Genomic DNA, 9,144 nt, shown 5'->3' with positions numbered 1-9,144 from the left:
CTGCTTACCTGCCACCACAATAGTTACCTGAGGCTCTGTCCTGGTATGTAAGTCTGAGGGTTAATGACAGGGCCTGGGCAGCTTTGGTCTTCAGTGGCCAGTGCCAGGAGGTCTGAGAGCTCCAAACCGTATCCAGAGGGTGGCCTTTCTGGACTGGCCAAGGTCCAATCTGGAGGGGCCAGACTGCAGTTTGATTTCCAGTGGCCTTCCCTTTGCACCACGGGCAGGACCCAGAATCCTTGTTGCATTTGAAGCAGGGGCCCAGAGGAGGCTTAGCCCCTGACTTACACTTGGTTGAAGGACCGGCACTTCCTTTGCGATTCATAAGAGCAGTGGCTAGACAGGGGTGGCCAAACTTTTTGACTCGAGGGCCACAATGGGATCTTAAACTGGACCGGAGGGCCAGAACAAAAGCATGGATGGAGTGTTTGTGTGAACTAATATAAATTCAAAGTAAACATCATTACATAAAAGGGTACGGTCTTTTTTTTTTTTTTTTTTTAGTTTTATTCATTTCAAACGGGCCGGATCCGGCCCGTGGGCTGTAGTTTGCCCACGGCTGGGCTAGAAGCTGGAAGGCCTCCTACTGGGCCTCAGCTTTGGCCTGATCTCGCCTTTGTTTTTAGATTTGTGTCTCCTCATCTCTATTATTAAAGACCTTAAAGACCAGGTTAAAAGGTCTTTTTGAGGGGTTTGTGGACCTGTGTTTATCTTTTGAAGTATGTGGTGTATGTTGGGGGCTAAATGGGATATAAAATGGGTGTTCAAAAGAAGGGTTCCCTCTACAGAGATGGGGTCTAAGGTGCTAAATTTCTGTAAGGCCTCTATGAGGCAGAAGAGGAAAAGAGTGGGGTTTTTGTCAGGACCGGGGGTAATTTCATTAAGTTCATCATAGTTGACCACCTTATGGGCAGCCTTCTTGAGTCTGGCAATGAGATAGCTGATTATATGGCTATGGAGCCAGTGCCCTGGATGATTAACCTGATAGTCCCATCTCTGGTCAATTTGGGGGACCATGTCTATGCCAACCTAGTTGGCCACCATGTCCTGTCTATGGAGGGCCTCAGCATGGTCCTGAGCTGCTAATCAGATGGGCTCCTTCTCCTCTGGGGTTGCAGAGTGTGGGGAAGCACGGGACTTGGTTGGAATGTCTGTAAGGAGGATTTCCTGAAAGGTCGGGGGCCCCTGAGGGGACCTTGCCAAGGTGGCAGCCCCAACCTTGACTTTTCCAAACAAGTCTGATCCCCCGGGATGTTTTGCTAGAATCTCTATGTTTAGTCTTTTAGACCCAACCTTGTAGAAGCATATACTGCTTTCTCAAGGATTCTTACCCTGCTGATTATATCTAAAGGTTAATTTTAGTTCAAGCTGTTGTGACAATAAAAGCCTAAGAAGGCAGGGTAACAGGACTGCTATTTGCTCCTTAAGTAAGACAGTCCCTTAACCCTCTCTTGCACAGAAATGTGTGTCAGAGCAATCTGTTCATCTGTCACTCAGGGTCTGCTGGTCAGCCCCAGCAGCTGGTGCCCTGTGTGAGGAGGCCAGGAACGCAACAAAACACAGTGGAACCCTCAAAAACCAAGAGAAAAAAAAAAAAAACTAAAGTAACTGCACAGTAAGTCATTGGAGCCTGCTTGGGATTTCCAAGTTTGAGGAAATTCTTTATCAGCTAAGGTTTCATAAGGGGACAACAGTTGTCCACAGAACAGCAGCAATATGTCACAGTGCTTAAACAGATATTAAAAGCAGGTGGTGCTTCTGTAACCGAAGAACAACTAAAAATCTTATTAAAATTATTATGACTTAAAATCTTTGGTTCCCCAATCTGGAACGCTGGACCTTAATCTCTGGGAACAAGTGGGCAGGAATTTAAAGAGAAATCAGGCCCAGGGAAAACGAGTGCCCTTATCATCATTAACTATGTGGGCTCTTGTTCAAGCTGCATTATACCCACTTCATATTGAAGATCAAAAGCCTACAGAACAACAGGAGGATTTACCACCGCCCCCTCCTCTTGAAGCAGAGCCTGCAGAGCCTGTAATACCTAAAGCCCCACTGCTGGAGGAACTATTTCCTGATCCTCTGCCTCCTGTGTGGGAGAGTCCACCAATTAGGTCCTCAGTTATGGGGTCTTGTGTCAGGCAAGCCAGGTCAGAAGGGGAGCTTTTAGCTTGCCCAGTTATGCAAGATCAACAAGGTAATAAAGTTTATGAGCCGCTCTCTAATACCTTTAAAGAAATAAGGAAAAGTGTTAGAGAAAATGGGGCTACCAGTCCATTTACAAAAGGACTCCTTACTGCCTTGTCTGAAAATGATCACTTGACTCCTTGGGACTGGCAGATTTTAGCCAAGACAGCTCTGGATGCCAGTCAATATCTATTATGATGAGCAGAATATAATGACATCTATGAACAACAGGCTGTTTGTAGTTTTTCACTAGCCACCCCAACCTGGGGCTCTCTGGGCTGCATTCTAGCTGTAAGTCCTGGGCACTATAAGACATCTTCTGAAAGATCCATGGAAAGGACTCTGGCTTATTAAGTCTTGTCTGTAGGTTGTACATGCCTATAAAAATTGTATGTAGCCCTAACCAGTTTGGCTCACTGGATAGAGCATCGGCCTGCGGACTCAAGGGTCCCAGGTTCGATTCTGGCCAAGGGCATGTACCTTTGTTGCGGGCACATCCCCAGTAGGGTGTGTGCAGGAGGCAGCTGATCGATGTTTCTAACTCTCTATCCCTCACCCTTCCTTTCTGTAAAAAAAAATCAATAAATATATAAAAATTGTATGTAAAGTGTCTCTATTAATTGTTGTTTTGTGTCTTTATTGTTTAATTTAATTTGTTTAAAAATAGGACATATTTCACTTTGCTGGGGCCCCCCAGCTACCTGTAGCAGGCTGATCTTGCAGCAGGAATTGCAGGAAATTCCAGCAGCTGCCAAGAACGCTTATTCTCAGGGACCTTCCTGCTCTCCCTCTCAAGACATCAGCATTAGAAACTCCTAGCTAGTAGAAGTTCTTGTCTGTCTATAATGTAACTTGGTTGCTAATTAATGTTCTTTACTTATTTTCTTATCTTTGGGGGACTTAGTTTGCACTTCACCATTTTACAAATATAGGGAATTGTCTGTCTCTACTGTTTGGACTTTATGCCACTCAAAACCTATTGCTATACTGAATTAATCTATAATAATAAAACCATAATATGCTAATTAGACCAGACTTCCTTCCTTCTGGACAAAGCTGCAGCGGGCAGGGGCCGAGGCACAGGCGGCAGAGGCCCCAGGCTGGCTGCAGCAGTGGGCGGGGTCTGGGGCCAAGGCCTTTGCATGAATTTCATGCATCAGGCCTCTAGTGTGAAATAAAATTCTAAGGCTAATGTACCAGTCCACCTTTTATGAATACTCATTCATTTACTATAGGGTTTTTTGTTTCTGTTTTTAAGATCTCTTCTTATATACAAAATTTCATTTTATTAGTCTACTCAAAAAAAAGAAATATATGGAAAAAATTATTTAAGCTCCCCAAATATTTATCCTAAAGGGCTGGAGCTACAGAAATACCCTTAAATAGTCTGCAGAACTGACAGCAGCAAAGTTGGGGGGGAGGGGGCACTCTCCTTGTAAAAAAATATGATACTTTTACACTAAAGTTGTTAGAGGCCCAGGAGTTATTGCAGTCCTGGGAACAAACCCCAGGACCTGCTATCTCCCCACATGCACACCCACCCTTTCTCCAGACTCCTGAGAGTTGTCAAGGTCATAGTATCTCTATTATACGTCTTAAGAATGTGAGTATATTTTCTATTAGAAAAATAAGCCTATTTCTAAAAGTAAAGAGAGAAAGGATTTTCCTATATTTGCCTAAGAAGCAAAGGTTTTATATACTAGTATATATTTTTAAAATAATTTATATATTTTTAAAATAATTATATATATATATATATATATATATATATATATATATATATATATGAGTAATATGCAAATTGACTGAACGGCAGAATAACCAGAACAACTGCTCAACCAATCAGTATGAGGCACACTGACCACCTCTCGGTCCCTCCCCCTGGCTGGCAGGCTCTGATCCCCTAATGGCGAATGGGAAACCAGGGGTGGGTGGTGGCAGGGGGCAGGGCAGGCTGCCAGCAGCTGGGGAGATGGCCCTGATCACAGGCCAGGCCTAGGAACTGTACCCATGCACAAATTTTATGCGCCTGGCCTCTAGTAATACATAATCTTTTAGTCTAATATATTTGACTACCTTCCCAGGGTTTAAATTTTAAGATTTTCTTTCTCTCCTTATAAAGGAAATTTTATACTTAAGATATATGGGAAGCTCTGTCAAATAAAAAAAAATTATATTCTGTTTATATATGCATGTTAAATAAATTCTAATATGCTTTCATTTATAATTAATTGTTATAAGTTATAATATTGTGGAATATTATGTTTTATAGAAAGGACAAGATTTCATGTCATTTGCATTATTCTATAAAATATCTGAATTTATAAAAATAATAGCAGAAAAAATCAGAAAAAGCAATGATTTTATTATAAAGCAACAATTTATTACATTATTAAATAATTACATAATTTTTGTAACTTTTGCTGAAAGTGTTACTAATTCTTAAACATTTTGTTTTTCAGATATAAGAAGCATTTTTAAAACAATTTGGTAAATTATATATTTCTCTCAGCAGGAAGTCTGGCCTGCGGTAATCTGACTAATGCTACTGTACCTCCCATCCCTCCGTGTAAGCAAAATAAGTGCTGGGACCCCTCAGCTGAGGCATTCCATTGGGAAGCTTGTTGAGGAAATCATGCCCATTTGACGGTCCTAGAGGACCAACAGGTTATAGATTAAAGCCCACACGGTCGTTTACAAACCAACCACATGACATTCTTGTACACCATGGGTCTAATGCTAGTTACATCGGTTATACAGACATGCCTAAGGTTTGGACTAAGGGAGGGATGAGTTCCCCATGACCTCAAGTACTAGGCTTGCCAGTTCAGGAAACTTTATAGAGATTAGGCCATGTTTTCAGCCCTTTGAAATTATAGCACAATAACTGCCAGAACTCCTCTGGCCACTGTAGCATAATTTTACTAATAATCTTACTGACAGTAGCCTGATTTACACCACTCACCCCTATGTCTTTGTTAGAGGTCTCAATCTACGAATAAGCCATAGTTCATCTTTTCTAGTACAGGTTAGAGAAGGAGCTTATTTTGCATCCTGTATTACCACCCAGAATATTACCTTATTGAACATCAGCACTATTATGGTACTTATGAGACAAGCAGAATCCTGATACCTGTTAATCTCACCAGGAAATGGCAAGACTCATCAGTTATCGAAGTCTTAGAAAGAACATTGAGCCAATTATGACCCAAAATATTTTTGGGAATGCTCATTGCAGCCATTATCTGGGCTGTTGTTATTCTTACTATTGCCAATGTCGCTGTGGTGGCCCTTTCTGAGTCTGTGAAGACGGCCACATTTGTAGACAATAAGGTCTATACTGTAACTAGGGAATTCACTATACAATAGCACATAGATCAAAAAATATTAGCTAGACTACAGGCAATAGAGACAGCCATTGAATATCTGTGGGAAAGATAGGATACTATAGCATACAGGCAAGTGCTTAATTATGATTGGGAGCATAAGCACATACATATCACCCCTTTAAAATGAAATAGTAGTCACTACCATTGGATTGGTTACAAAGCACCTATTGGGAGTCTTTCATGATAACCTTACTGAAGAAGTAAACATGTTGCAAAGGCAAATTAGAGAGTCCTTACTTGCTATCAATAAACATGAAAAACAGACTACTGCTTGGAATATGATAAAGGGGCATTTGGAGTGGATAGACCCCACCACCTAGTTTCCTAAAATCAATCGGTACCTGATCGGACTAACCATTTCTGTCATTGTAATTCTCTTTGTTTTTCTTATAGTCTACAAAATGAGAACTCAACAGTGAACGTGCTTTGCAAGCCCTGACCTTCCAAAGCAGAAAGTTCCTGGCCTTCTTCTATCTCTGCAGCCAGCAAAACAAAAAGGGGGGAGATGTGGGGAAGCATGGGACTTGGTTGGAATGTCTATAAGGTCGAGGGCCTCTGAGGGGACCTTGCCAAGGTGGCAGCCCCTACCTTGACTTTTCTAAACAAGTCCAATCCCCCAGGGTGTTTTGCTAGAATCTCTGTTTAGTCTTTTAGACCCAACCTTGTAGAAGCATATACTTTCTCAAGGACAGTTAACCTGCTGATTGTATCTAAAGGCTAATTTTAGTTTAAGCTATTGTGACAATAAAAGCCTAAGAAGGCAGGTGAACAGGACTGCTATTTGCTCCTAAAGTAAAACAGTCCCTTAGCCCTCTCTTTCACAGAAACATGTATCAGAGCAATCTGTTCATCCATTGCTCAGGATCTGCTGGTCAGCCTGGCAAGAGAGGAGGACAGATGACATAAATGTTATTCCAGGTCAGGTCACAAGACTGGGTCAGGTACTCAAATTCCTTAGTAATGGTGGCCGGGCCAGTGGAAAAAGATCTGAGATTCCTCTCAATCTGTGTAGGATCATATGTGGAAAATGGGATGTGTACCCAGACAATACATTCAGTTCCTGCTCCCTCCCTCAGGGCAGAAGTGGCTGTTGAGAAAGGTGGTTTTTGGGTGGTCCCAGAGTGATGTTAAGTGGGAAAAGGCTGTTTTGGAGCTTGTGTTCTTGGGATTTGGACTCTCAGGGGCCAGAGGAGAAGGTGGTTGCTGGTTAGGAGGGTTTGTTTTTTGGGAATGTACTGCATATGAGGGAGGGGGCTCATAAGGGGGTGGAGGTCAGTGGTCTGCTGGGTCAAAAGTAAATTCAGAATCAGAAGTGTTAAGGGTATGATGTTTTTCCTGAAGGAGAAGGATCTGATGGGTAGAGCAGGACTGACAGAGAGAAGGTTGAGACTGGAGGGTGAAAAAGACCTTGATGTAGGGAGTCTCTGACCATTTTTCATTACATTCATGCAAATTGAAATTATAAGGTGCTATTTTCAGGCCATTGAGACTTATCATCTAGTTTATATTGTGGCCAAAGAGTGTTACAAAAGAAAATGAGGTGCTTGGGCATTATCTCCCCCATGAGTGTGCAGAGGGAGTGTAGTGTGGCCCACGAGAGAGGAAGGGTGAGTTAACAGACCACAAATCCAAAGGTGGCTGTTTAGGGCACGTGTCCCTATTGCTAGGTGTCCCTGTTGCTAAAAAAATCACTATGAGAAATGGGTCCCAATCCAGAAGGACCGGAATCTTCTGGCCTAGCACTAGGACTTTTGAGATGACAGACTTTTGAGAAGTCTGTGAGAGAGAGAAAGAGTGGGCAGAAGACTTGAGACAAGGGAAATTGTGGAACATCACTCACCTAGAGAAGATTGGCTGGTGTGGGATGGAGGGTCAGCAATGGAGAAGGAGAGATTCCTGATCTGGTGTCCTTCTTGGCTGGTTCGGGAGAGAGGCCTAATCTAGTCTGGAAATCGAGTCACCCGAGTAGGATTCAGAGGTAAGACCAGATCGAGCTGCTGCTGCCTACTGCTCTCTGAGTAGCAGGTAAGATCAGAGAGACAAAGAATGAAAGTGGGGTGAAGAGTTCATAATAAAAAATATCATCTTCCTACATTGCTCCCCCCTGCCTTCCTGATAAATCTGTGAGTCTGTTTCTTTATCAAGTTAACTGGACTTCTTTACTCTATATACCCATCCCCAAGAAAGAAACGGGCAACCATGATAAGCCATTATCTATGAGTGTGCCCTTTCTCCAAAATTCTCTGAGGTAATGTTTGTTAATTCTCCTTAATGGTTAAAGGTCTGATCTTCTAACTCAGTTTGCTACATTTTCTTCCAGGAAGATCTAAGTTAACTCAATTCTGCTTACATCTCTTAAAAAAGCTTATCTTTTAATACGGGAACCTCCCTGGTCTGGAATGAGAATATAGCCCTATTTAATAACAAGGAGTACACCACTCTTTTTGTCTTAGAGGTGGGAGAAAATGAAAAATAACATCTCAACCAAACTGTTCAACTATGGCTATTTCCTCCTCAAATTCCTCCTTCTAAAATGTGTATGTTTCTACTGAAGTAGCAAAATAATGCCAGCGGAAACTTGACACTCGTGGCCCCATAGTATGTCCTCAGTTTGCTGAGTTGTCCCAATATATACTTCATAATTTATAGGCTTTATTTATGGATACACCATGTTTCAAACTGTTTGTTTCTTCTGTTTTATGAAGAAAAAACAACAAACAAACACAAAACCTTGAAACATTCCTCATCACAGTCCACTGGTATCCTTAAAATCACTAATAACTTCTGAGAGTGCAGCTCAGCCCTGTACATCACCATTTTTACCAGGTTATAGCCCTTGTTTCAAGGTCAATTGCCTTTCATTCAAGTACAGTACTCGACTTTTAAATGGCCACTGTTGCAGTTATGTTCTGTAAGAGAATTCTTTGAAATTTCAGAATGACCCAGTAAAATGAAGTGGCTATGGCTATCAATCCATCAGTGTTAAGAATATCTCTCTCTCTCTCTCTCTCTCTCTCTCTCTCTCTCTCTCTCTCTCTCTCTTTCCAAGGCAAAAACTTTGTTTCTACAGGGAGTTACAGTTACAGTGAGTGGCCAAAACTAATTTCAGATAATTCCAGGTAGTCTTTGCCAAAGCAATTTTCTTACTTCTAACAACTTACCCCCGATAGAGCGGAGCAGAAAATAACCTTTGGTTAAGTCCTGTCTACAGAGTCAACCCATGGGATAGCCTTGTTTTCAGTTAGTCTCAGTAGCCATTTCCAAGTAGGTCATTGCTGTTTCTTTTTTTTTTTTTCAAAACAAAAGACCTAATTTGGGAAACTTTCACATAAAACCTGTCCAGTTTCACCTTTCCTCAAATCCATATTTTACCAGATGAACCCAAACCACATTCCCTTATCCTCCACTTACCTATTTTCAAATAGAGAAGCACACTGTACAAACTTCCTTTCCAAGTCCCCTCTCCCTACCTCTCATTCCTCCTTTCTATTTTCTCTGCTATTCTTATGTGGACTTTCTTCAAAGCCATGAGTTTGCACAAACTAGAAGATAGAAGACCATGACCACT

Source organism: Myotis lucifugus, unplaced genomic scaffold (assembly GCF_000147115.1).
Source record: "Myotis lucifugus unplaced genomic scaffold, Myoluc2.0 scaffold_142, whole genome shotgun sequence".
Taxonomy (NCBI): domain Eukaryota; kingdom Metazoa; phylum Chordata; class Mammalia; order Chiroptera; family Vespertilionidae; genus Myotis; species Myotis lucifugus.
Note: the sequence above shows the minus strand (reverse complement) of the source record.